Genomic DNA, 24,297 nt, shown 5'->3' on the forward strand with positions numbered 1-24,297 from the left:
AAAACGATTTCTGCCAGCAAGCGTTTTTCACTCGCAGAAAATACGCTGTATTTTGGATAGGAGTGCAGAACAGTTCTTTAGACCTGGCCATCCAAGCACTGTGGTATGCGTAATTGTACAATATCCAACAACTTGTTTGACTGAAAATCGTATTATTAGTGAAATAGTTGAAATCAAAACGAGGTAAAACAGTTGCCTTTTTAGTGAGACGCTTCATGGCCTGAAAACTGTAGTAGCCAATTTGTTGCACATCTTAACAGAATATTCTTATATCTTCATCTTCTTTCTGTACAGCAATTTTCGGTTGGCTTGTGCGAATGAAATTAATTTTCAAAAAAAAGTGCGAATGAAGCTCAAAAAGGTTGAAAAGCACTGCTCTAAAGGAATCCGCCTCTCCACGTTGCCACGTTGTCACCTCGTAAGTTCGCTGCATGTAGTTAGACAACGACGAAGGGATCCTCAATAGTATTCAAAGAGGTTATATTACCAGTGAATTAATCTTTCGTAAACTTTGCGCAGTCAACGGTTCAATGTTTATATCGCCAACTGGTTTCTCTATTACATCTTTATCGCGGCAAGCAAACCGGTACCGCACAAAGTTGACTTGATATTTTCTTCTCGACAAATCTCAGTTTTTGCTGTGTCCCTTCAGCTTTTCCATTCGACTTTGAAGATACCATTTCGTGTATATTGAAATAACCACCAACCGTTTTACCATTCGGGCATTTTATCAAATCAATTTGCTGCATACTGTCGTCAGAAGCTACGTCGGCATTAGATATAATCAATGAGGATTTTTCAAATACCAATCCGCTCAGTAGACACGAATGTCAAGGCTATCTACAGGAAAAATCAGACGCAAGGACGTCGAAATAGCCGGCGAAACAATGGGGAAATGAGACCATCAGATTTCACACTGATATATCTATCCAGCCGACCTACCAACTAGCGATAGGTTTTGGTTCGTGTAAACGCGAACGACCGAACGTGAACACGAGCCTATGACGTCACGCGACGACGTATTGAAAATACCATCCCTACATTTCCGTAAAGAAGGGGTTCGTAATAGGGACGTTGCGAACCCCTGAAAGTTTCAGGTTCGTGTGAACGCGAACCTTTTTGAAAGATTCGCTGTGAACGCGAACATGAACCTATGACGTCACGTGACGTCATATTGCTTATTCCAACCCTACATGTCAATGAAATTGTACACGAACGACAACTCGGGCCACATTATGCCACCATCCTGAAGTACATGCTGACTTTCTGAACGTCACCAAACGTATCAACTGTAGCAATCAGATGCTATAATAATCCATAAAATCTTCCGTGGCTTTGCCAACAATTTCGACGAGGACTTGCAAGGGATAAAGCTTACGCTTTAACTGTCTAGGACAGACCGGACAATGTATTCGGCGTCTGACTACTACTGCATTGATAGTTAACAGAGTGTAAAGTGGACTTCTACACTTGCTACCGATATTACCCCATAAACAAGTTATACAGTAGCCAACACCCCAATCGCACGGATTTGTTTTGTGATAGCATAAACATATTAAATCAAGATGGACCCCATTCACCTACTATAGTTTTTACATTATGTATCGACGAATTCTTTATATCAATTTCATTGGCTGGTTGAATAATCATCATTTGCTAACTATACTTACATGTAGTGTATTTCGTTCTTGATGTTGTGTGATTGCGGGTCAAGCTCACAGCAGAGAGTCGCTCCACAAACGGAAAGCTGAAGACAACTTTCGAAACAATGCAAGTCAAATTTTTGAGAGTGGCAAGGTGCATGCTCGTTTAGTTTTGATTTTTTATGCCTTCAGTGCCATGCATAGAGTGATCCGAAGTTGACATGCAAAGTATTTTAACTAAAGATGTTAAAATGACGTGAAAAATTGTAATATATGAAAAGGGTTCACATTGCAGAACCTACCAAGGTTCGTTTGTGAACGCGAACCTCTAAATCAGTGGTTCTTAACCTATTTTCCTCCAGCGCCCCCTTTCAAAAATTATCGTGCTCCAGCGCCCCCCAACCGCATATTGTAAGGAATGTAATAAAGACAATGAGTAAAAGGGAGGGCCGTAACAGCACTTCGTCATCCCCCCTAAAAATGATTGCCTTGCGCACCCATAGCGTGATAAACCAAACTTCCGAGGGCTTCGCCCCCAAGAACCCCGTAGCGTGATTTCGATGGTCAGCAAAGTTTGTGTGGCAGGGTCGCCGTAGGTAACAAAATTTTCTATAATGCATGAATGAATAGGTGGTAATTACATATATAAGTCGCTATCAACTTTTTATCCTCTCAGCCCACGTAATCAGATTTACCAGTAGCGCTGATTGAGCTGTTGTGTCGGAAGATGGAGGGCACGTAATTAATAATTAAACTATTCGGGCGTGCCCGTAGGTACAATTAATTCGTTACCAGGGCCGTAACAGCACTTCGTCTGCCCCCCAAAAAACGTTGGTCTTATATCCCCCCCATCGGGTGATAAACCAAACTTCCGGGGGGCTTCGCCCCCAGACCCCCTTTCGGCTATCCACTATTTGCTGATACTAGTCATCTACATTGAATGTCCATTTACTGAGCCAGGTATTTCCGCCTAGACGCGCTAAGCGCGAAAAATTTCAATAATTAATGATTGAATTGGTAAATATGATCGGGAATTGCATGTATATTGATATCAAATTTTATCCTCTCTCTGCTCACGTAAACAAATTTACCGGTAGAGCTGAGTCATGTGTGGATTGAAAAGGTAGGACCCCTCAATAATAATTATACATCTTCGGGTGTATACCCGTTGGCAGGAACGAAACGGCACTTCGTCAGGCCCCCCGAAAAAACTTGGGTCTTGGGCTCCGATAGGGTGATAAACCGACCGCCCCCATCACGTTGTTCGTTTTGCCACGAAATCAGCTGTACTGTTTAGCGAGTCAGTGCGAAGTGCGAAAACTTTCGATAATTCATGATAAAATCGGTCAGTAAGATCGGAAATTGCATATATATATTGCTATTAATTTCTTGTCCTCTCTGCTCACGTTACCAGATTTACCGGTAGAGCTGAGTGAGGTGCAATGTTCCGTCTAAGCTGCTCACGTGCACAGTGCTGACATGGTATCTGTGCACAGAAAATCTACGTTGCGCCCAACTAATCCGAAGTTTTGACCCTTTTTTAGTCGTTACGCACTGTTGTCCAAGGGTCTGCGCAGTGAGTTTATTGAGTGTGCGCAGACTCATCAAAACGTGGAGCGAACAATGTGAGGTGTCTTGGAAACTGTATGGCCCGTAACTAATAATTAAACATATTCGGGCGGGCGAACCCGTTGGTATGAATTCGTTGCATGATGTTATTTCGTGACCTCCTGTCTGCTATATAAAAAAATATAGAATCGCCCAACCGGTATATCGCCCAACAAGAATATCTAGTTTTAGATATCCCTGTCGCCCAATCGTACTAAACTAAAAGACGAACACGATTTCAAATTGGTATTTCTTCACTGGCATATAATTTTTCCCTGCCGGATGGAATTCGTCTTCTGGGGTTCAGATTGCCCACACAGGAATATTCGGTGCCAGTCATTTAGGCGCCCATGGACAATTAAACCTATATGTCTTTTGTAGGCTATATATAACGAAGTTTTCGGTGTTCATTTTCTCTGAATACTCATTAAGGATATGTCCTACCACCACATCATCTACTGCGAAGCCATTTTTCTCCAGCGCCCCCCATACCGCCCCCCTGAGCCCAGCGCCCCCCATATCGCCCCCTGAGCGTTTCCGCCCCCTTTCAAAATCGCCAACGCCCCCTGGGGGGCGCTGGAGGCAAGGTTAAGAACCACTGCTCTTGCTTTTCGACATTTTTGAGCTCCACTCGCACTTTGTAAAAAATACATTTCATTCGCACCAGCCAGCCGGAATTTATTACGCAAAAAGAAAATGAAGAAACTTATCACTTTTGTTTTCGAAGAGTTTATTGGAGGTACAGAGCTTCATTCTTTTACATTCAGCGTATCGTATTACTGATTAATCAAGTACTATAATCACTGCAGTAGAAAAATCGCAGATATCGCACGCCCGTTGTTCTCAAAGTGTTCGTTGCTTTTTCCGGGGGTATCGTGTAGTGATTTCCTTCGAAGCTTAAAGGGGGAACCCAAGAACAATATTCCCTCGCAATATTATCACTTTTCCACTAAATCGACATGGTACGTCATCGCGGTGTGAATGTGTTCGCATTTAGAACGCACAGAAGAGTGAAACTGCACTTGAATCGTAGCATCAATGCAGCGACTATCACCTTCGGTTTATTTTCAGACAGCATTCGAAAATATGCTTCACCGTACTCAAGTATGTTGGCGGATTGGATGTTACGGTGGGCGTTAAAACAATAATGCATTGCTATACTAGGGTTGCCATACGTCCGGAATTTCCCTACTTCATGTCCGGAATTTCACTAAAAAACTGCGTCCGGGAGGAAATGTCCGGAATTTTGAAGGATTTGAAGTAGGCTAAAAAGTTTTTCGTAAATGAACATAAACAAAATTATTTTGAAGCAGATTTACGCTATTCGAAATTTTTCTTCGCGCTTCGCGCGAGGTAATTCAACGTATTTTGATAATAGTATGGGCACCAGGCACCACCCTCGCAAAAGATGCAATCAAAAATAAATAAATATAAGTAACCATAATTTACTGAAATAAGTCTAATTGTAATCGCAATTATAAGCTGTTAGTATATTCCTAGAGTTAGTTAAGGTCGATTGGATGCTTTAGTCATAGCCAGTGGTTCCAAATCTTGGGGTCGTTTGCCTTTATCTGGGGATCGCGAAGATGTTGGACGTAATCAGCTTCCAGAATAGGCCGTGAGTAAGTTTGGGCAATCTGAATTTTTTAATAATCAGCTTATCAAGTTTTGAATTGGTCCACGGAAAATTTTTAAGTTGAAAATGAGGTCGCGACTATAAAAGGTTGGAAATCACCGGATGTGCAACCCGCTGGTGCATTTTAAAGTAGCCTAATATATGGAAGAATATATTGACAGAATTCATTCATAAAAACAACCATATGCATATAGTAAGTGCCCAAGAAGTTACATCGCTTACCCTATGGTGGGCTCAAGATCAGTGCTTTTTTTGGACGGAGGAGGGCTGAAAAATGTTGTTTCTGACCTGATTAAAACACACAACCAGATAGCCGCACCGACCTAACAGTGTATCAGGGCTGTCAAACACACTCCTGACAGGCCAGACACGGCCCGCCAGACGATTCCATCCGGCCTGTGAATAAATCCATTGCAGACTCTAGCAAGTAGCAATCACCAGAGCTCACTTTACAGATGGCCAAATTCATGATCCATGTTCCACTCGATTCCTGTATACAGTCGATGGGCAATGCTTTGCTAGTTTAACTTCATATTGACAGACAATGTGTTATACCTCATTTTTAAATCCTCTAGTGGCACTAAAGAGCGTCCGGAATTTACTTCACAAAAATATGGTAACCCTATGCTATACAAACTTATACAATCCTAGTAATTCATGACGGTTATCTTTGTATAGAGACAAGTGTACCTGTTTGATGCGGGTATGATCAAACTAGTTGACCCTCAAGGTCGTATCGATCACTCCTGTCTTATCCTGATATCGAATATTGCAATGGTGAGTAGATAAATTGCCCAGTGACTTAATAATTCGACGTAATGCAAGATAAAGATTCATCGGACGTAAGGCCTCAATGCGCTTACTATAGTTTTATTTTTAACAGCCTCTAATAGCCTACTTGGGTAGGTACACGAGTCTGCAGCACTTGTTACAGATTTATTAAGTGTTAATCGTTATAGTTGAAGAAAGTCAAAAGTGCCAACGTGATAAATGCAAAATTCGGGTGCCAACCAACATGAATATGTGCCAAAATTCAAATACTTTGGATTCAAATATGCCACGGGCAACTGATACCGATTCCACATTCCCACTACTTCTTTTTTTCTAGGATATGACGCAATCCTCTCGCGCGGAAAAAATCTCCTAAAATTTGTAATATAAACGCATCCTGAGCGTTCCTCACTTGTTTAACTATAAAAGCACAGCTACCAACAAGTTTTTAGAATTGCGTCCAAACGACAAAAGGTACGGAGTCACTATACTTAATATCCTATTAAGTTTATTTAATTATTCCACGTCAGAAAAAGTGAGAAATATGGACGATTTTCATTCGCACTTGATCCGGATTTTCATTCGCACCACGCTTGTCATTCGCACGGGAATTTTTTTCATTCGCTCATGTGCGAACCGTCACACAGGCTGAAATGCACTGCTCCGAATTTCTGAGGTTCACGCACAGAACGCGAACGTGAACCTCACGTTCTCATCATCCCTAGTTCGTAAGTATGTGGGTCGCGAAAGGTACAAACAAACGTAAAAACGTACAAAACGTACAAAAGTCGTTACTATAACATGACTTGATCATGAAGATGTGTCGACCTTTATATCAAACAAAGTGGTTTGAATTCATGATAAGATTTGTCCAACATTGATTTGTCTGGAAAACACCGTCGGAAACTTAGAATGCTTCAGTGTATGGGGCGCGCCGAATGCTCGCGTCATTTTAGTCTTAGCAGACAGTATAAAAAATACAGTACAAATGCGAGAAGCAGAGGAAAATAATGCACCCCAAATTTGAAATCGCGTCCGTCAGACATGTAGAGCAGAGCGTCGGTGCGTAAAATTGATGTCTTCGCGTTCTTTTTATGTCATACATGCCCGTAAAACCGGAGCATACAAATATTTAAAATGCATTATTTTTGGTGTGTGAGGATTGGATCACGAGATGACACTAAAACTCATATTTGGATCGGGGTTCGGGGTTTAAAAATGTTAATAACCACTGCTGTAAAGTAATATATTAATGTATACGATACCTAGCGACGGAACACATTATGGCTAGGGTTGCATTTAAAACAAACGGTGTTTTCAAACACTTGGCTCAAAACATGTTTTAAACCAGACCTGGGCAAAGTGCGACCCGCTGCGTGATTTTGTGCGGCCCGCGACATGATTTTGGAATTCAGAACATGAAACACACTTTTAAATGTTAAAATGTTAAGTAAAATCATAGACTGTAATAACTGGACCGGAATTGTGTTTCTATGAAGCGCGTTCATTTATGTACTGCGTGTCAATGATCTACGAATGCGTAATTCAGATTCAAAGCACTCACAGAATAAACTCAATATAGCAAAGCATGCCGAAACAAATATAGTCATAACTCACTGTTTCCGTCAGTGCAGTTCAAACCTTGTTTGTTGTCATTGTTACACGCTCTGTCCTTTTATTTGTGACATCATAAGTTTTCAAATCTCAAATTCGCAAAACGATGTAGTTAGTTCACATGTACATCGTACACCGCACATATACCTTATCAGTCGCCATTGTCACCGATAAGGTCATAAACGATGAATAAGCATGCCAAAAAAAGAAAAGTGCACGATGAAGGCCGTAATTTGAAGAAGATTTGGACCACTCAATATTTGTTCACTGAAATTAGAGGCAAACCAGTATGTTTAGTTTGTGGCGAGAAGGTCGCCGTACTTGAGGAGTATAGTTTGAGTCGGCATTATGACACGAAATATGCTGCGAAATACAGACACGTGGCTGAGGCTGAGAGAGTGAGAATTTCCGAAGGCCTGTTGGCGAAGCTAGCAAAACAACAAGGCTGCTTTACAAAGGTTCAGGCATCTAGGGAAGCGGCGACCAAGACTAGCTTTGTCATCCCAACATCCCACAAAATCGCGAAATACAGTAAGCCATTCTCGGATGGCGAGTATGTGAAAGAAGGCTTGTTGGACGCAGCTGATCTAATGTACCCTGTGAGCAAAGAAGCATTTGCAAGTATCCCGCTATCCCGGCGAACCGTCACCAGACGAATAGAAGACATCGCCGAGAATCTTGAACTACAGTTAAAAAGTGGAATTGACAGTTTTGACTTTTTCTCTTTGGCTTTGGATGAGAGCTGTGATGTTAGAGATACTGCCCAATTACTGGTATTTATTGGAGGAAAAAGGCGGGATCTCAGGATTACGGAGGAGCTTGCAGCGTTGAGATCAATAAAAGGAACCACAACGGGGAGAGATATGTTCAAAGAGGTAGGTACATGCATGGTTAAGCTTGGACTGAAATGGGACCAATTGGTAGGTGTCACAAGTTATGGTTGTCCGAATCTAACGGGGAAAAATGTCGGACTTTTGAAACAGATCCAAGACGCAGTCACTGAACACGGTACAGGACATACTTTGACATTGATACATTGCATTATACATCAGCATGCGTTGTGCAAGTCGGTGCTAAAGCTTAACCATGTTATCGATGTTGTGACTAGGACGGTTAACTTTATCCGAGCACGAAAGTTGCATCACAGGCAGTTCGTGGAACTTTTAGAGGAGCAGGAAAATGAACATGGTGACATCATGTACCATACAGCTGTCAGATGGCTCAGTCTGGGAAAGGTGTTGAAACGATTTTGGGACTTGAAAGCAGAGATTCAACAATTTTGTGAGATGAAAGGCAAAAGCATCCCGGAGCTCACAGATATTGAATGGATGGCAGATTTCGCATTTGCTGTTGATGTGATGGCAATCATGGCATTGATGAATGAACTGAACACTAAACTGCAGGGCAAGGGCCTTTTCATTCATGAAATGCATAACCTGGTCCAAGAGAAAGTTACAATTTCTTTCAAGTCAACTACACAACAACACTGTCACTCACATGCAAACCCTAAAAGAGGTAAAATTATCAGCTAAGCATCTCAGCAGGTACTCATCCATGTTAGGTGATTTGCATTGTGAGTTTTCAAGAAGATTTGCTGATTGAAAAAAGATTGAGGATGAAATGCACCTGGTTTCCTCTCCATTTGCCTGTAGAGTGGAAAATGCACCCAGTGATGTTCAAATGGAACTCATTGACCTGCAGTCTGACACAGTACTGGAAGAGCACTTCAAGTCAGCATCACTGCTGGAGTTTTACTCGTCTGTCAAGGAGGAAAACTTTCCAAACATAAGGAGACATGCTCATAAAATATTGGTTCTCTTCGGATCTACCTATATATGTGAACAGACATTCTCGGTTTTGAAGTCCACCAAATCTACGTACAGATCCTCTCTTACAGATAACCATCTGTCTAATCTGCTTCGTATCTCAACATCAAATTTTCAACCTAACATCGATGCACTCGTTAAATCTCAGCACAGGTTAGATTTCTCTCACTAATTAATACTAAGGGCCACCAGCATATGAATTCATTTGTTTTGATGCTATATGTTGGGCGGATCTTGTGTTTGATATATACGTGGAAAACATCGCTTGTTGAGGTATCTTTGCATTTTATCTGAGAGCTATCCAGGGGTCTAACATTCCAAACGCAGCATTTTTCTATCGCGCATCACGACCGAAGCCCAAGTCTCAAATCTGAATTTGACGAACCCGGACCAGGACGGGGCTCGTTGACTTTTGGACCAAAAATCCATTTTCTCCGTAAGACTGTACTGAGTTTGGTCCGAAAGTGCACGAGCCCCGTAGGTCCGTCAATTACATGTTCCGGAATCATATCCCACATGGAAGAAAAATAGCTGAAACTATGTCCGGGGCGGAAAACCGACCTCCAAATTAGGATAAATGATCATTTCTTAGGGTTTTATCGATATAAAATCCCCCAAAATAATGAATACACGATAAGACTAGCGTCTTTGCGTTGAAAAGCACAAGGTAATGCCATGTTGACAATTTGTCAACGTAGGTGCCGAAAGGGTTAACTTTCGGCGCGGCCCGCAAAAATATTATTTTCTTCTCATTTGGCCCGCCGGGTAAAATAATTGCCCACCCCTGCTGTAGATGAATGTCATTTTTATTTATTTTTGATCGCAGTTTTTGCGAGGGTGATAGTCCACATATTAAAACCAACATATATAATATTAAATAGCGTGTAGCGCGAAGAAAAATTTCATGTAGCATAAATCTGCCCACAAATAATAGTGTTATGTTGATTTAGGAAAAAAATTATGAGCTTACTTCAAAATCCCGGACATTTAAGCATATTTTAGAAATTCCTCCCGGACGCAGTTTTAACAATGAAATCCCTAACATGTCCGGGAAATTCCCGACGTATGGCAACCCTATGCTGAACGCACGTAGGCAGAGTTGAGGTTGTGCAGAGTGAGCTTTTTACCACACTTACAACGTCAATGAGGTAGCCGAGAGCAATAGCAAAGCTATCCGAAGAAAACGATTCAAAATTACCCACACAATTGATTGACAACTTATTGTATCCATGGCGTGTAGCAGTGGATAATGTTTCGCGACCTACAATCTGAGGAGCGCGGCTTCAAGGACCTGTCAGCAACTAACCTATCTATACTTTTACGTTGTATAGTAATATTATCAGCACTTTAAAAAGAAGTGAATAAAGCCAATAATCATGTTCCTCATATTCAGAAAGAATGTCTTTCACTCCATCGGTGTAATTGACAAAATACGAGTCCGTAGGGCAGGGATTGTGACCAACGATCCGCTCGTTCTTTTTATGTGGGGTCAATCACAATCTTATTCAAGTATACAACAAGTATATACCTGTTATCAAACGTAAATGACACAATGCAGCAAGACAGATGTTAACTTCACACGAAAACCAAAGAAGGAAAAGTTCTCCGAGTTTCAAATATACCCACAATGGAAGTAGTGAAAGATACACGACTGCAAAAATAATCTTATTAAATAGCTTGGGCCTTTGTGAAATACAGTCGACTCCACTTAATATATTATATTTTGGTTCCGCTCACTTTTGACCGAATTAGGCAGAGAAACGGCTTTGTTTTACACTATGTGTAGCAATAGTCAGAAGCCGAATACATTGTCTTAGACCGTTTAGACGTAAGCTTATCTTCTGTTGCAAGTCCACGTCGAAATTGCTAGCAAAGCGACGGAAGATATTGATTTTATGTGCTTGTAAAGTCAGCATGTAGGGCGTACTTCAGCATTGTGGCATAATGTGGCCTGAGTCGTCGCTAGATATCGCGTACATTAATATGTCACTTCACTCAAATGTATGGGGTTTAAAATTAGCAGCGTGACGTCATGTGACGTCATCGACTCACGTTCGCGTTCACACAGAACCTTTCAAAAAGGTTCACGTTCACACGAACCTGAACCTTTCAGGGGTTCGCACCATCCTATCGTATACCATCAGGTTGTAAATGTATTACTGTGCAACAATAACACACACGTAAGGATAAAATAATACAGAACTTCATCAGCAGTACTAGTCGGGTAGCAATGGCCTGAGAGGGTATTTCACTTGATAAAATTATACAGCAAAATAATAGGAATTAAAAGCTAAAAGCTATCAGCCAGGCTGAAAATCATGTACGGAAAAGTCAGCAACGCTAATTGAAGCTCAATCCACAAAACACAATGTTTCGGTCCGCTCTTAATGAGTTGATTGTCGATCGTTACAGCGTGGGACATCAAGGTTTCAGCATAATCACCAATCTTGTGTAGTTAAAACGAACGAAATACACTGCTAATTGTGGTATATTAGGGTTACCATTAGGGCTGAGCAAAATCGAGTACCTGAGTGATTCGATTCTGAATCACGTAATATGCTTCGAGTCGAGTCGAGTAATCGAGTATCACTCATTATGACGTCATAACAGAATGTAATACGTCAAAGTTCAAATATGTACCGTTTATGCCACCACAACGAATATAATGCCTGTTATCCTTCTCGTAAATGATACTTTGGTATTTTTCTACCATACCGATTTCATTCCACTCGGTGACAATGTTGTGGGATAATCATGAGTTCGAAAATGTGCTACGTCCAGTAACCTTCGTAGCTTTGTAGGATATGTTTCGTATGCTACCATACCGCCAATCAAGGTTTCAAGGCTTCAACAGTGGATGATGGTAACGAAACTATAATTCTAGTTGATGAATTAACTTTCAGTGGCGATTAGCGTATAATTTCAGTACTCGAAAAAACCGTCTGTTGCTACTCGACTCGAATCATTAAAATTAATACTCGATTCAGATTCGAGTACTCGAATCATTGTGCCCAGCCCTAGTTACCATACGTCCTGTTTTAAAAGGATTTGTCCTCTTTTTTGACTTTTTTGAAAGTATTCTCGGAGGACGCCCAAATGTCCTCTTTTTTGAGATTTTGTCCTCTTTTTTGAGAAATTTGGTTAAATATATCGCAAAATCGACTTAGATGCAGTAAATCAGCACTGAAGTAACGCTCCGCCGGGTATTTCGGGAGCTGGGCCGGAAAGTTGACCTTTTTTTAGTCAACCACCTGATAATGTGAAAGAAAAACTGTATTTTGGGCACTTATCGATAAAGTTGACCCTTTTTTAGTCTATCGACCACGATGTGGAAAAAATTTACCATTTTTTCAAGATTTTCCTCCGGTTTTGCAAGTCAGATTTCCCAAATGTGGTAACCCTACATTACACGAGATCCTCGTCAAAGGGAAATATTACCCCCACCCAATATAAACCTAACTAAGAGATCTATCGACTACTCAGGACCTATCATCTGGAATGCATTACCACTACATACCCACAATTTGCCGTATAGTAGATAAAAAAAAGACATACTTAATCACCTCTTGTCGTCATATTAACACTGTTGCCCTACCTCGCCCAGACACTGCTTCATTGATCATTTGATCATTTGCTACCATCGTTTAATTTTTCTTTTCCTTTTTTAACTAACATTTTACATCCAGATTGTATAGCGACAAGTGTATCTGTTTGATGCGGGTATGGTCAAACTAGTTGACCCTCAAGGTCGTATCGATCACTCCTATCTGATCCTGATACCGAATACTGCTGTGCATGCATATTTTCTGTACCACCATCATTGCCGTCTGTTTGTAATGTATTATGGTTGGAGGAAAATAAAAACTCTCTCTCTCTCTCTCTCTCACGTGGACCGATTGACTTGTTTTACGGAATACACTGCTGGTCGATATTTTTCACCTTTTTTTTAGAACGATTAATAGAGTTTACCTAATTTGATGATGGTGATTTGCCGTCAGAATTCACTCATAACGTCACAATTTTTCGCAAAAATCGAATAAAAATTTTACTTAAAAACGGCTGTATTAAGGGCGCTTATACCCGTTAGGTCCGTACGGATACGAAACACATCCTACAAATCCTTCAACTTACTTTATTGGATTTGAGGTGTTATTATCTGAAACTAAACCCTCCAAATAATCAGGGTCCTTAGTATTTCCAAGAAATTTAGATGCAACTTCAATGAAAGAGAGTCATGTATTTTTTTTCCAAATCCGCCTTCCTAATAAGAATTGGGGGTTTTGGTGAGTGTTCTAATTTGAGGTCCTACAAATACACACACTAGTGTATTAACTCAAGTTAGCAAACCTTTCGTGAATGTATTTAGAACATGCACTCTCTTGGATCAGAGCCTTTAGAAACTTTTTAATTAGATCCAGTTTAATATATAATGGTGGAAATACAACATTAGATCTGTCGATAACAGCAGGCTCTGAAACATTTGAAAGCCTGGTGTAAGATACTCTCTCATCGGCCACTTACGTTTAATTCAATGATTTCCAATGTCCCATTGGCACATAAAAAAAGGATACCGTGTAGTTCTAGACCAGTGGTCCCCAACCTTTTTCCACCCACGTACCATTTTGAGGTTTTATCCAGTGCTCGCGTACCACCTACATACGTTAAGCGAGCTGAAGGCGGACAAAAACTGTTTCCATCGTGTTGAGCTGCCGATGTCAGCGAAACAGAAAATAAGGCGCAGCATATGATTTCTGTAGTTCAGAAGTAGCCAACCTCTTTGCTATTCACGGCCGCATTTCGAGTAGTCATGTAGGCCAAGCCTACGGCCGCATTCCAGAACATAGTTCGTAATGAATATACTGGACGCCAAATACCCATTTAAACTGTCCATGTCCATTTTCAGTGAGCTCCAGACTAACGTATTCATGTATGTCAGCTTACGAAACGCACCGAAATCGCGAGTGGTCAGGTGATGAATATATTCTTGATTACGTTATGGTCGCGACACGCGCGAAAATTTTTCAGATTCACGAATGAATTTTGTCATTAATATTCGTAGTTTCACATATTACTATCACACATTTATCCTTTCTGGGTCAATATGATCAGAGTCCCAGGCAAAAATGATGGAGGTTGTGTTTTCGAAAATTTAGGGCAAGTAATAAATGATGATGAATCTTCGGGTGGACCAATTGTAATAAGTCACTTTGTTGCATGCTGTTATTTCTCGACCTCCCATCAGGATTGGCGGTATATTGGAAAGATATCGAAATCACCCAAACGCACCATAGAAACAAATTTCTTTCGCGAGGAAGACACGATTCCAAGTTGGTATATTTACATGGGGCTCATCATTTTGCGTTGCTGTTCAGATCTGTACTGTGGTGCTCAAATTGCAAAGGTAGCTACTACACTACAATCGAAAAATGAAGTCGCGTTGAATCGCGCGCAGCGCGATGAAAATTTCATGGTTGATCAAAATCTCTAATAAATTTGGGAGTAAATTCGTAAATTCAATTTTCATGTCTATACGGCCACCAACACATACTAATTGAAATACGTGTCCACGGCCGCACAAATTTCCTTCTACGCCGCAGGTTGGCCACCCCTGAGGTAGTATAGATTCATTTGGAATTCTTGTGGTCAAATATTTTAAAACGGAATTTTGGTTAGGTAAGAATCCCAAATCTTTACGACTAGATCTCTTCCCCGTAGGCCAGTGGTCGGGAACATATGGCTCGCGAGCCATATATGGCCCTTTTGGGTATAAGATATGGCTCTTTGAGAAATTTTTAATTTTGCACCTAATTTATCAATATTGCAGCAACTTCTTCGTAAATTTTCGTGCCGGCAAAAATAAGTATTCTCGTGGCAGCATGAACATGTCTTTGAGAGGTCAAGGCGGTGGGGTATCTAAGGTTAGGGTAAGAAGCGCCCTCTTTTCAAAATCCCCAAATTTAAGTTGCTGTCGCACCGGCGACTAACACCACTCACAAATTCGACCTATACCCACCATCAAGCGCCTAGAGATCGTGGATTGCACGATAATACTTTCATTGACGAAACAGAATAGCAGAAGTGGCGACACTTCCAGGACAATGCAGTTTTCAATGGTACATTGTCTTCCTGATCTACGCCTAGAAATAAAATGCCTTGGAAGTGACATTCACAATTACAAATTCAAATTAAAAACAGCGCTATCCATTTTCTTGCTTGGTTAGTAGCTTCCTAGCACCGCCGTAAAAATGTAGCTGTGTAAGGTAACGTTACGTTACGCCATATATTTTAGAAGGCGATCAATACTTAGATTTTCATATTCCGCGCGACAATTACATCAGATTAATATCAGTGATTATATATTCTAAGCTATTTACGATGAGTTGCGATGTCGCAGGTGAGGCGTGGCCCGTCTGTGCCTCATCTGAGCCTTACCTCTACTTACGCGCTTTATTTTCGAACAATCTATAAGAAAATTCCGTGACTTTGGGACTCAAAATGTTTAAGATCTAGTCATTCATTGACATCGATTGAAGATAACAATAATCATTGAAGGTTCACAATTTTCCTTCCCTCATCCCTGACGACATCTGAGGCACTGCCTCACTTGCCTCCCCTAACCTCACGTCGCTGACGTATCACACGGCGGGTATAAACTCATTGTACTGCTGTAGTGACCACGTTTGGCTCCACCTTCCCATGTGGGCGGACAATATGGCGCACACTACGAATCCCATATATTAGTGCCACCAATACGCTACATATGTTCAATTGTGACGTAACAGTTGATTGACATGTATGGCTCTTTCGGAGTTACAATTGAAAATATTGGGCCAATATGGCTCTGTGGTCGAAAAAGGTTCCCGACCACTGCCGTAGGCGATCATTGGTGGGATTGCCCATACACACGACGACGACGACCTTTTACCACGACGACGACGGTTTAAAAAAACTCAAAATCAACCCCACGTGAACTACTAACTCCCTTCGGTCGAAAAATAAACAGAAACTACTCGCGTACCACCTGGAAGACCTTCGCGTGCCACTAGTGGTACGCGTACCACAGGTTGGGAACCACTGTTCTAGACAGTTGAACCTGTAGCCTATTTAGGAATTCAAATTCAACGGAAACTTTACACGTTTGAGTAGTTTGAGTACTATGTTCCAAATTTGAAATCAAAAGTTTCATTTTCTCGTAAGACCCCTTGATGCCAGTTGCACCAGCTACAGGGATAGAAGCACATTGATTTGTATTGTGAAACAAAACAGCTTTTAGGCTTGGTGCACAAATAAAGAGGCGCAATTCACAGTTCCCAACGTCTCTATGAGACCTTGAACATCGACATACTGGACTAAAGAGGATTCGGAGGCAAAGAAGCGTTTGTATTCACTATCACGATGCATATACCAAGCAACAGTGGTATCAGTGCCAAGTATATGTTTGGCTTTCAATCTGGAACCAACAATAAGAGCAGAATAATTTGGCAAATTCAAATTTATGACAAAGTTATTTAGTTCAGCTTGATTCAACTTTATATAGCTGCTGATCACCATCACATTCATGCTGGAGACATTCTTCAGCACTTCAACACTCTTCACCGAGAGAATCTTCTTTAACTGCTTGTAAAACTTTTGAAAGCAATGGAATTGTAACATCTGTTCCATAAAGAATCGGTGGTATTGTGCAAGTCAAATTGGATATTGAATTTCATGCTGATTTTTGACATTGAATCCAAAAGAAAACCACATGAGCAAAAGTAACAATCTTTTCCGTGTCCATGCATGTGGCTCTCTCCTAACCATGCATTAGCACACCAAATGCTAAAGATTTTTGTTTTCGAATGCTTTACAGCCTCAATGTCGCTTTATTTTTCATTCAGTGTGCTGTGAATTCCTTTTCTTTACATCGCCTATAGGCTCAGGTGGGTGCGGATTTCAAAGACTACTCCAAGTCGTTTCGACGCCTTTCTATCTTTTCATTATATGGCAGTCTAGTGATGTTTTGAAAGGAAGAAAAGATTTATAAATTGATACTGATATCAAAATCTAGGCCCAGAATACTTACTTTTTTACATACTTATAAAAAGTTACTTTTACTTCTACTTGAGTAGAAATTGACGTCGTTACTTCTACTTCTACTTGAGTACCTATGGTAGGTACTTCTGATGACGTCACGATGGTTATAGCTATGACCCAATAGCAAGGAATACGTCACAGAACAGGCCGTTATTAGCACTTAAATGCAAAATTTTAAATTACAGATTATAAAAAATCTTGACGTGATGGGAAAAAATCGACTACATATTCGTAATCAGCGTACGAAAATTGACTTAGTAGTCATCATTTTGGCCAAAAAACAAAAATCATGTCGACCAGTGTTATGGCATTAAAACTTAATTAAAGCACAGACCGATAAATTCGCAATGTAACAATGGCAAAAAACAATTTTTGGACTATCTGAAAACAGGTACTTTAGACTTTAATTGTTACGTCATACTTTGCTTTATTTGCATTACTTTGACTCCATACTTTACGACTTATACGTAGGCTACGTAGTCAGTGTACCGTACACAGATGAACAAGCAGGCTTATGAGTAAACGAATTTCCGGTTCAGTTCATAGAGCCTGTGGTTTTACTTCCCACAGATTAGTAGTCAAAACTAGGTTTTATATTCTAAATTCCAGGCTACTCTTCGCGGGCCTGTCAGAATCGCGTCGCGGGCCGCCCTTTGCCCAGGTCTGATATAGACTGTCAAGTTTGGTGCATCCGTCGGTCGAAATTGCTCGCTTTCGGGTGGTAATATCCTAAGCTATTGTGTTGCAGGGTCCTACTCTTGCCAATGAAGTATGATTACTCAAATGTATGGTGTGGGTATCTCGCATGGGTATCTTGTACTCTGTGTTATGTTTGGCAAGGACCATGTAGTATAAAGTTTGTGATGACAATACGGGGTTCATGTGACAGTGACAGTCGAAACTGCCGCCCTGGCTTTCGTTGAAAATGCCGCTCCAATTTTGAAATAGTTTCAATCTTTTCAATTATATTTACTGGAAACCTTGTCTTGTGTTGACTAAAATATAAAAAGGTCATCACCGCACATTTTTCGCCCCCTTGTAGCCTGCCGCCCCTGGCGCAGAGCCACGACCGACAAGTGGCTCTGCTACGCCGCTAGAGGTGCATTCATCGCACTTGTGAATCGCGCGATTGGGTTAAAAGTGCTAACATTTGTGACATTAACAAACCAATCATAATTTGATGATTGCGCGAATTCTGTCGATCAGCAAGCCTGAAATCTCTACTATTGGAAAAAGTAGTGCCAACGTCGACTCAAATGCGCATCGTTCGCTGTTACTATCCGCGACAGTTGCGATCTACAAAAGTGGATAATTTGAAATGCGATTCTGGGGTGTGTGGAGCTCTTTTAATATCATTCATTTGGACATAGATCAGATCTAGCCACCCCGAAAAGAGGGTTCACTCAACCAGGGCTGCGGAGTCGGAGTCGGAGTCGGTGGAGTCGGAGTTTGGCTGATTTTTACTTGATGGAGTCGGAGTCGGAGTCGTGAAAACTATAATGGCTGGAGTCGGAGTCGGAGTCGTGGGAAAATACTTGCTGGAGTCGGAGTCGGAGTTAGTGAAAATGACCCTGACTTCGACTCCGACTCCAAGTTATCTATCAGGAAAACAATTGCTTTCAAAGGATTTTCAACAGAAATTTTATGTACCACCAATCACTGTTATTAATAACCTTACAGATCAGGTGCGGCCAACCCGTGGCACGCAGGCCAAACTCTAGACCGTGAGAAGCTTTTGTGTGGCCTGCGAGGTAATTTTCGAAATTATTTATACTATCAGGTAAATTTGCAAGGCCAACCAAAATTTGATTAGCCTGACCACGAAATTTGATGATGACTAAAACATCAGTTCTGACACATTGGCGTATCCAGAGGCCAGCCACATTTAGTGCAGATCTTCGTATATGACCATTGACCATAATGTAGAATATTTCGTAGCTGATTTTTTTGACTTAACATTTTTCTCGGCATTTCGCGTGATTTATTGTCACTAGATTTCTTGCATTCAGTATTGGAGCCCCCTTCTGAAAATTATAAATACATGTTATTTACAGAATTGAGTCTAACTATATTCGCAACTAGGAGATAACGTGTCGTCCAACATGCGATTCGCTTGTGCACTCGCAGCGAGATCGTCTACGACGAAACATTTGCACAAAATGATAGAGGCATGTTCACCGAAACCGTCGATATTGCTATGTCCAAACGTCGAATAATCGTGTCCTTGCCAAATGAGCCCAGTGGTATACAGACGCTACCCCCAATATATGTTATATCAGGGGTGGGCAAACTACGGCCCGCAGGCCGCATGCGGCCCGCAACACCGTTCTGTGCGGCCCGCGAGAGTCTAAAGTAACTTTTAATTGATAAAATGCGTACTAAAAATCGAATTAATGCAGGGACTTGATTAACTATTTCTTAGTATATTTCACCATGATAATTCTAAGACAGTGGTTCTCAAACTGGTGGGCAGACCCCCCTTCGGGGCGTGAAAGCATCTGAAGGGGGCGCGAAGCTGAGCGCAACTGAAAAAAAAATTCGCGCTCCGCGCGATTTACATCCAATTCAAAGTTATTGCTCTGTATTTAGTCTGAATTACATATTTAAAAATCTCTCATCCACAGTCGTAACCTTCCATGCCATCAAACTACCCGTTAGGTTTGCTAGCATCCTTGTTGCGTTTTGTGATATGACGATATGGGGGCGCGAAATCTTTCATCGTCATAAGGGGGGGGGGGGGGGGGGGAATGCGTGTCTTAAAAAGTTTGAGAATCACTGATCTAAGGTAAATACTTAATATCACAGCGGGATAGCTGCAACGAGATTGACATCATTTGGATCACGATTGGAATTTCAGATTGGACACTCTATTTTTAATTATTTCAGTGTTGTGTTTATAAAAAACGATTCGGGCGTGTCTTAGGTAGCTTCGTTTGTATTTGTAGGTTTGGGTATTTATATTTTATCTACACATAGTAGAAGCCTGTTTGAAGCTAACATGGTTATGATGCTGTCAGCATTGTGAGTCCTGGAACTGAACCAAAAGTGGAATTAGTAAATCTATGAACAGATCGCTGCTCACAGATTTAAATTTCAATCCTGTTCTAAGAATCGGGCCAACCGACTTTCATCTCTATAGTTTTGACAAATTGGTTATTTAGGTCCGCCAGCCTATGAAATCTCGCGACTACATGTTTCTGACGCGTGTACGATATCATCAAAGCAATGTTTGGCTTGTTTTAAATAAGCACTTGCGTATATTGTCTCCATGTCCTCACTATATAATCAAATATCAATATCGCGTTTTCGTTTATAATCCCAATTTTATATAGTGCGGCCCGCGAATGAATTCATATGTTGAATGCGGCCCGCGAGCTCAAAAGTTTGCCCACCCCTGTGTTATATCATTACCTTTGAAAAAATTTCGCGCTTGGCGCGACCAGGGCATGACTGCACACTGCACATTTGCATGACATAAGTGTTATCGATTTTAGAGCGTAGTAATATACATATTGTTTGCAATGTTACCTAATTCGGTTCGCTCCTATCGGACGACTAAAAAAAAGGTTAACATTCCAGTTGCCCGCGCAATGGTTCTTAAATCTCATGTGTCCCTTTGGCCAAAAAGTTGGCCACCCCTGATATCGATAAAATTAGACATTACTTGCAAATTACAATTCAGTTGCATAGATGAAGAAAATCGCAACATGCATTTTCGCGATACAGTCAAAATTGATGCAATTTTTGGAATTATACCATGGTACTGTGACAGAGCAAATGCATAGGCTGGTTTTGTAAAATTGTAAAATTGATGTAAGTATAACCACATGATGCTTCCCACTTGACAAAATTAAAAATATTTGTAGTGTAGCTTAGATGTTTTAGTCTAACAAATGATTAAGAAAGACTGCAAGTCCTAGTCCACGAGTATTTGACTAAGTACATGTAGACTAGACATATAGGCTATCAGGGGTGGGCAAACTACGGCCCGCGGGCCGCATGCGGCTCGCAACACCGTTCTGTGCGGCCCGCGAGAGTCTAAAGAAACTTTTTAAAAATATTGATAAAATGCGTACTAAAAATCGAATTAATGCAGGGACTTGATTAACTATCTCTTAGTATATTTCACCATGGTTATTCTAAGACAGTGGTTCTCAAACTGGTGGGCAGACCCCCCCTTGGGGGCGTGAAAGCCTCTGAAGGGGGGCGCGAAGCTGAGCGCAACTGAAAAAAAATTGCGCGCTCCGCGCGATTTACATCCAATTCAAACTTATTGCTATGTATTTACTCTGAATTACACATTTAAAAATCTCTCATCCACAGTCGTAACCTTCCATGCCATCAAACTAGCCGTTAGGTTTGCTAGCATCCTGGTAGCGTTTTGTGATATGACGATAAGGGGGCGCGAAATCTATCACCGTCATAAGAAGGGAGGGGGCGTGTCTTAAAAAGTTTGAGAATCACTGATCTAAGGTAAATCACAGCGGGATAGCTGCAACGAGATTGACATAATTTGGATCACGATTGGGATTTCAGATTGGCCACTCCATTTTTAAATATTTCAGTGTTGTGTTTATAAAAAAACGATTCGGGCGTGTCTTAGGTAGCTTCGTTTGTATGCATAGAATTGGGTATTTATATTTTATCTACATATAGTAGAAGCGTGTTTGATGCTAACATGGTTATGATGCTGTCAGCATTGTGTGTCCTGGAACTGAACCAAAAGTGGAATTAGTGAATCTATCAACAGATCGCTGCTTACAGATTTAAATTTCAATCCTGTTCCAAGAATCGGGCCAACCGACTTTCATCTCTACAGTTTTGACAAATTGGTTATTGAGGTCCGCCTGCCTATGAAATCGCCACTATATGTTTCTGACGCGTGTACGATATAATCAAAGCAATGTTTGGCTTGTTTTAAATAAGCACTTACGTATATTATCTCCATGTCCTCACTAAAAATCAAATATCAATATTGCGTTTTCGTTTATAATCCCAATTTTATATAGTGCGGCCCGCGAATGGATTCAGATGTTGAATGCGGCCCGCGAGCTCAAAAGTTTGCCCACCCCTGGGCTATGGTATTTGACTACTTACTAAATTTCTTCATGACCAATGTCTATTTGTAGTGCGAGTGTGTGTGCTTGTAATCAGTATAGTGTAGTGTGTAATGAGAAAATTAGTAAGTTCAATCTCTGTAATAGTTGCTGACTCATATACATGTGCAAGAGCTACACTTGGATTTTTTATCTACATTTTAATTATACAGGATTGGATACGTCATATTTGAATGATTCATACATATTAGGATATTAGAGAGTCGATGTTAAAAAAACTTCTAAAATATGAAAAAGGAAGGATATTTAGCAAATCATTCTTTCATTTAGCAAATCATTGCATAGTGGATAATTCGAGCTGTGCCACAATGAATCAATTTTGCATGCCACCGTTAATCATATGTTTGCATATGTTTAATGGTAGTATGATAGTCAATCAACCGACAGCGTGGCATATGATTTTCGAAGTATATTGGTAATACTGTTGGAGTCGGAGTCGGAGTCGGTACGTCTAAAGACTCAGGAGTCGGAGTCGGTATACGTTTAAAGACTCAGGAGTCGGAGTCAATATATTGAAAATGTGTGGAGTCGGAGTCGGAGCTGGAGTCGGCGGTAAAATTTACCGACTCCAAAGCCCTGCACTCAACAGAACCCACTATACATCCCTGAGATATATGTCAATGAGGATTGGTGTATTTGACTCATTTTCACCTGTTAGAATGGCTGTGAAAGCAAAATTTAGAACCTTAAGGTACCGTATACCCAGTGCCGTAACAGCACTTCGTCAGCCCTCCCCCAAAACGTCGGCCTTGGGCCCCCCGTGGGGTGATGAACCTAACTTCTGGGGGGCTTCGCCCCCCAGTCCCCCTTTCGCTAAATGCTTTTTGACGCTATTTGACATCTCCATTTGGTGTCCGTTGCGTGAGACAGCTTTTCCCGCCTAGATGCGCGAAGCGCTAAAAATTTCAGTAATTCATGATTGAATCGGGCAATATTATCGGGAATTACATATATATTGCTATCAATTTTGATCCTCTCTCCGCTCACGTAATCAGATTTACCGGTAGAGCTGAGCGAGGTCTGTTTTAAAACGTAAGACCGCCCAATAATAGTTAGACATCTTCGGGCGTATACCCGTTGGCAGGAACGAAACAGCACTTCGTCAGCCCCGCCTCCCACAAAAACTTGGGTTTTGGGTTCTCATAGGGTGATAAGCCGACCCCTCATCACAGTGTTCGCTTTTGCCACGAAATTAGCTGCACTGTCTAGTGAGCCAGCTCAAAACGCGAAAATTTTCGATAATTCATGATACAATCGGCCAATAAGATCGGGAATTGCATAAATATTGCTATCAATATCTTGTCCTCTCCGCTCACGTTATCAGATTTACCGGAAACTGTAGGGCCCGTAAATAATAATTAAACATCTTCGGGCGGGCGGACCCGTTGGTATGATTTCGTTACATGATTTTATTTCGTGACCTCCTGTCTGCTATATCAAAAATATAGAATCGCTCAAACGTACTAAACTAAAAGACGCACACGATTTCAAATTGGTATTTCTTCACTGGCATATTTCTTTTCCTGCTGGATGGTATTTGTCTTCTGAGGTTCAGATTGCCAAGACAGGAACATATGGCGCCAGTCATTTAGGCACCTATGGACAATTAAACCTATTATTTTGTGTATATAACGAAGTTTTCGGTCTGCGTAAGGGCAGTCCGTTTCGGCCAAGCTTTTCGCGCTGCCGATCGTTCTGGCACACTTCTTGGAGTCGCATGTAATAAGTCCTAAATCGTTATATATCTTGGTGCGTAGTGGCATGTTAATGGCCAACGCCGATATGTCCATTTCTATAAATCTTGCTTGTTTTTTATTGGGGGAAGAGTACCAAATAATCAAGATATTTGGCAACTTTAAATCGCACCCAGCGCGAAAAAATTTGGAAAAAATTGCATAAATTTTCAAAAAATACTCTATAATTTATGCTAATTCACGAAATAATTTGGGGCCCCCTTCGAGCTCGCCCCCCCAATTGGGGGGTTTGGGGTGCGGCAGTTACGGTGCTGC

The sequence above is a fragment of the Botryllus schlosseri genome, chromosome 6 (genome assembly GCF_051294905.1).
Source record: "Botryllus schlosseri isolate E-star chromosome 6, Bs_hap1, whole genome shotgun sequence".
Classification (NCBI taxonomy): domain Eukaryota; kingdom Metazoa; phylum Chordata; class Ascidiacea; order Stolidobranchia; family Styelidae; genus Botryllus; species Botryllus schlosseri.